Source organism: Phoca vitulina, unplaced genomic scaffold (genome assembly GCF_004348235.1).
Source record: "Phoca vitulina isolate PV1807 unplaced genomic scaffold, GSC_HSeal_1.0 scaffold2, whole genome shotgun sequence".
NCBI lineage: Eukaryota > Metazoa > Chordata > Mammalia > Carnivora > Phocidae > Phoca > Phoca vitulina.
In genome coordinates, this window is record NW_022589705.1 from 89,056,642 (window position 1) to 89,062,652 (window position 6,011).

Genomic DNA, 6,011 nt, shown 5'->3' on the forward strand with positions numbered 1-6,011 from the left:
GAGCAATGACCGGGTCAGCTGTGACCTCGAGTTCCACGGCTGACCTCCAGGGGCCTCTCCCGGCAAGTGCGGCTTCCCGGCACAGCTGCCCAGGCGGCGACGCTCTCAGAGAAGCCAGACGGTGCAAGGGTGCGTCGGGGTGGAAGTGAAAGGCCCTCCACGCCCCGAGCCCCACACCCCACCCCCCGCTGACAGTTGTATTTCCTTCCAGACCTTTATGTCATGACAAACGGGCATACAGAAAGCTTTCCCTTCAAAATCGGGGTGTGATATGGGGCTCCTGGGTGGCTCAGTCGGTTAAGCATCCGACTCAGGTCATGATCTCAGGGTCGTGAGATCGAGCCCCCTGTCGGGCTGAGCGTGGAGTCTGCTTGGGATTCTTTCCCTCCCTCCCCCTCTGCCCCTCCCCCAGCACACACGCTCCCTCGCTCGCTCTCTCAAATAAATCTTAAATAAAATCTTAAAAAAAAAAAAAAACTGTGTGATATAACCTGTCCACTTTCCATTTTTCCTCTTTTTTATTGTGGTCACATATACATAACAAAATTTACGTTCTTAGCCATTGTTAAGTGCACCGTTCAGCGGCATTAGGTACATTCGTATCGTTGTGCAACCACCACCACCGTCCAGAACTCTGCATCCTGCAAAACTCGTCCTCATCAAACAACTCCCCGCCCCGGCCACCACCCTTCCGCTTTCTGTTTCTGAGACTTTGACGACTCGCCCTCCTGTGAGTGGAATCATACAGTAGTTTGTCTTTGGTAACACTTCACTTGGCATAAAGTTCTCAAGGTTCATCCGTGTTGTAGCCTATGTCAGAACTACTTTCCTTTTTTTTTTTTTTTAAGATTTTATTTTTAAGGGGTGCCTGGGTGCCTCAGTCCATTAAGCGTCCGACTCTTGATTTCGGCTCAGGTCACAGGATTAAGCCCCATGTTGGGCTCTGCTGAGCAAGGAGCTTACTGGAGATTCTCGCTCCCCCCCCCCCCGCCCCCCCCCCCCCCCCCCCCCCCCCGCCACGTGCATGCTCTCTCTCTCTCTCTCTAAAAAGAAAAAAAAATTTAAGTAATCTCTACACCTAACATGGGGCTCAAACCTACAACCCCGAGATCAAGAGTCGCATGTCCCACCAACTGAGCCAGCCAGGTGCCCCAGAACTTTCTTTCTAAGGCTGAAGACTACTCCATTGTGTGTAGACACCACATTTTGTGGATTCATCCATCGACACTTGGGTTGCTTCCACGTTTTTTGGCTATTGTGAATAACAGCAGCCTTCTGTTTTTACCGCACAATATAGAAGGGCCCCTTCGGTGCTAATAAAGATCTACCTGTGTGTGTGATTTAAATTCCGCCTGAGCCTCTCGAACCCCGGGTTCGATGCTCCGGGTGCAGGTGCACGGTAACAGCCCTGCTGCTGCCGCCCGGTGGACCCACCTCTCGCTCGGGAACACTCCAAGGCTGCTCTTTCACCCACAGCAGTGAGATCAGCCAGGAAACAAAGGCTCCTTGCATCGTGAGGCAGGCCGCCAAGAAAAATGCCTGACTCACCCAGGATGAACCTTAATGAGTGTTTCTGGCTTTGAAAAGGGACAGCTCAAAACACTTGTCTCCAGCATTACGAGAGGTGAGACGCTGGGGGTAGAGATGAGCAAGATGTGTTCCCTGCCACCAAGGAGCCCAAGCCGCCAAATTAAAAAGGAACAGACACTGAATTACTAGAAATTCAGAACAGGGTCTTCGCCCTGAAGTGTCGCATCTCAAATTCTTGACCACCCCTGGAAGACCACACGGTACCCCGTCCCCAGGTGCCAGAGAGCTTCAGTTCGGAAGCGGGAACCGAAAGAGCCCCGGCAGCCCCCACACCTTCCACACCCGCTCACACCCCGTCCACCTTTGCCGGCCCCAGGAAGGTCACAGTCATGGATCCACGAATGATTTGACTTTGCCTGTCATGCCTCAATGGGTAGATAAAGACGGGTTTTCTCGCCAATAACGTCATGGCTCGGACGACAAGCTCTGCGCCGCCCGTTCTGGGGACGAGGCAGTGTCCTGTCCTGGGAGTTGCCACCGCAGATCTGCTTCCGCACCTGTCAGATCCGTCACTGCCGGCCACTCTCACCCTGTCTCAAACCGGGCCAAATGGGATCCACCCACAGTTGCACTTACTGTTTATTTCACCTTTCCCTGGATTGCAGGCAAACGTTCCATTCCAACAGTCACAAAGACTTTCCCAATAAAAACTTCAGACCTGAGCAGAGAAAGACGGTATTTTGTCCCTTATGCTCCCTCTGTGCTACGTCTGAACCGTGTCCAGACAATGTGCCTTCATTCACAAAAGTAATACTGTGGAATTCCTCGAGTTTCTCTGAGATGGGACCCAGCCATCTCTTCTTCCCTGGTCTTTGCGCAACTTGAACCGCTGTGCCTCTGTTTTCCTGTCTATAAAATGGGAATTAATAGCATTTACCGCTCAGAATTGTGGTTCAATTCCAAATGAGAATAAATGTGAGTTCTCACCCCCCCAAAAAAGTAAATATGTAAGCTGATAGATGTGTGAACTCAGGGAAGAGAATCCTTTATACCTCAAAAAAGCTGAAAAAAAAAATTTTTTTTTTAAGATTTTATTTATTTATTTGACAGAGACCAGCGAGAGAGGGAACACAAGCAGGGAGAGGGGGAGAGGGAGAAGCAGGCTCCCCGCAGAGCAGGGAGCCCGATGCGGGGCTCGATCCCAGGACCCTGGGACCATGACCTGAGTCGAAGGCAGACGCTTAACGACTGAGCCACCCAGGCGCCCCTGAAAAAATTTTTAAATAAATACTTAACATATTAATCTTCAAAAAAATAAAGACAAACAGGAAAGCATCTAGCCTGAGGTAGAGCGAATGCTCCAGAAATGCAATTCAGCTGATTTGTCTCAAATCCCTACGGCATGGAAGTCCCACTCCGTGCCACAGGGACCACCCAGGCCTTCAGGTCCCAGCCCCCTGCATCTGACGACCTGAGATGTGTCTCACCTGCCTGGCCAGAGCGGGGGATCTCCCATCCAGAGGATGGTTTTTCACCAGGACCACCAGTACTCATTTCTCATGTCACAACGACCCCAACGCCCAAATTCTCTCTGGCCCTTCTCCTTGCCCAGGAGACTGCGAGACAAATTGCTGAAACCCCACTTTATGTGTCTAGACAGCCATCGTCTTGTCATGGGGTTTGTTACTAGGTGAGAAAACCCGCTTTTGTTGCAAAAATCTAGTGAAACTGGAGAAATTGAGAAGTAAGGCAATGCTCCAGAATAAACAGGTTCACACTAGTGACTTGTCAAACCTTTTGCCACTTGGACCAGGCATATTTTATGTCCTTCTTGGGGGCCCCCAAGGGAGCAGCCACTTTGCAAGGAAAATTCCTTGATGGGTTCTGACCCACAGGTGACTGGAGCCCAACCCACAGACCACTCAGAGGACCACACAGTGAGAGCCACTTCCCCAAAGGTAACCCCAGCAGACAGCAGGGCCTTCCACATCCTCTGTGGTTTGGGAGGAAGCCCATCGAGGCGATGGGTGGAGCAGCAAGTGCAGCTCCTTCCCAGATGGCTCAGAAGGTGGAGCCTCTTCAGAGCCCACCCCATGAGCAATATAAATGAGGGGACCAATCTGGCAAGGCGGTCGGTCTCTGAACCCCCTGCTTTTTTTTTTTTTTTAAGATTTTATTTATTTGTCAGAGAGAGAGAGAGAGAGAGTGCAAGCACAGGCAGGGGAAGAAGCAGAGGCAGAGGGAGAAGCAGGCTCCCCGCCAAGCAAGGAGCCCGATGCGGGGCTCGATCCCAGAGCCCTGGGATCATGACCTGAGCCGAAGGCAGACGCCTAACCGACTGAGCCACCCAGGTGTCCCGAGCCCCTTGCTTTTATGAAGCTTCCAGCCCAGCGCCAGGAGCTAAAGAAAGCAACCGGCTTCCACCAAGCACCTGCTATCTCATTCTGCCCTCTGAACAGCTTCCGTTTTCCACAGCAGGAGAGGGGCTCAGAGAGGGAAAGTGACTTTTTTAAGCTCATATAGCTAGAAAGTGCCAGATGCACATCGCAGCCCAGGTCTCTGGTGCCAGAACCCAGCCCTGGTCCCCGTACCACACTGCCTCTTGGCAAGGCCATCCTAGCAGGTCATTTCTCCGAACCCAGCCATTCTGCCTGCTGTGGGGGTCTGGGCTCCCCGGGCAAGAGGTCCGTCAGGCATTGGGCTAGGCTCTGGAGGAGGACATGGGGACTCTGAGAAGTAGCCTGCCTGCCCTGGAAATGTCATCAGCAGATGACACAGGGCTCATCAACGGAGTGAAGCCAGCCGCATCCCCCAGGTGGTCAAGCTGCTCCGCCAGCAGCCTGCCCGAGCTCAGCAAGTGGCTCCGTTGCCCCCACCTGCTCAGAACAGAACCCTGCAGCGTCTCTGATTCCACACTCCTGCACTCCACATCCCACCCATCAGCAAGTGCTGCCAACATTTGCTCCTTTAGCAAATGTGTGTGAGGTCTTGCCGTGTATCAGACCCTGTCAAGGCCTTCCTTGCTTTCCCTTCTGGAGTCTGCCCTGCACCATTACCCCTGCATCGAAGTTCTGGCTCTTTCCAGCCCTTTCCATGACAGGTTGTTGTTGGAGTTTTCCTCTACCTGCCTTTGGCTGCTCCCCGTGTCTGTCTCATTCGCCGTCATGTTCTCAGCTCCTAGAACAGTGCCTGGCATGCCGCAGATCACGCTGGATGGATGATGAATTGGGCCAGTCCTATCCTGGCCCTAATATGATCCTTCCCTGATTTGCCCCAGACCCTGGGGTCTCTGATTCACCTTCCGCCTTTGGAGGTCCTTAGTCCAGAAGCCACCGACCCCGGGGTCAGGGGACACCATGTCTGCGCCTGTCACGATGGGGCAGCGTGCTAAGTGCTGCATACAGGGATGAGGTGTCCGGTGCCTGTCAGGGCCTCCATGCGTCCCACCTGTGCAGGTGTATCTGCAGTCATGCTGTGAGGCTTCTGGGGTCTGGGCTATCCCTCCGCTCTTCCTCTGGCATTTCAGACTCCTCCCGTGCATCACTGCGGAGTCTCCCCGGGTCCACACACATGTTGGAGTCTTGAGTCTCTGGGCAGGTGTGTCTTCCTTCTTCGACGTTTATCAAGCCGTGCCAGGTGCTGTCCCAAGTGTTTTACGTTTTTCCTCATGTGGGCCTCAAAACAGCTCTATGAGGTGGGCATCGCTGATGTCGTTGCCATCCTATAGGTTAAGAAAGGAGGCCCAGGGGCACCTGGGTGGCTCAGTCAGTTAAGCATCTGCCTTCAGCTCGGGTCATGATCCCAGGGTCCTGGGATCGAGCCCCGCATCGGGCTCCCTGCTCAGTGGGAAGCCTGCTTCTTCCTCTCCCACACCCCCTGTTTGTGTTCCCTCTCTCGCTGTGTCTCTCTCTGTCAAGTAAATAAATAAAATCTTAAAAAAAAAAAAAAAGAAAGGAGGCCCAGAGAGAGGTGACTTGCCCAAGGTCACACAGTCTGGACAAGATGGAGGCCAGCCTGAAGCAGCACGCGTAGCCCTTAACCACTGTGGTATGCAGCTGGGGCTGACTCCGCTGTGCAGGGCACGGAGCAGGGGGAGGTTATATCTGTGTGTCTGAGTGTCACACCACTGTTGTGTATGTGTGCGTTGTCTCTACGTGTCACCTCTGTGTGTGACTCTGTGTGTGTGTGTCTGAGGGTTGCTGTCTCTGAGTGTGTGTCTGTGTGTTCTTGTGTCTGAGGGATGGCTGTCGCAGTCCCTGAGCTCCCCCCACCCCGTGTCTGTCTGTCGCCGGCGGGCGGCGCAGGCGGCTCGGACTACAAGTCCCGGCAGCCCGCGCGCGGGGCGGACGTGGGGCCGCAGTGGGCCGGGCGCGGCTTGGCTGCGCGCACACCCGGACTGCGGCACCTTCCCAGCCGCGCCAGCCGCCGGCTCCTGCAGGTGCCCCGGGCCACCTCGCGCCCCCGGCCTTCCGCCCCGCGCC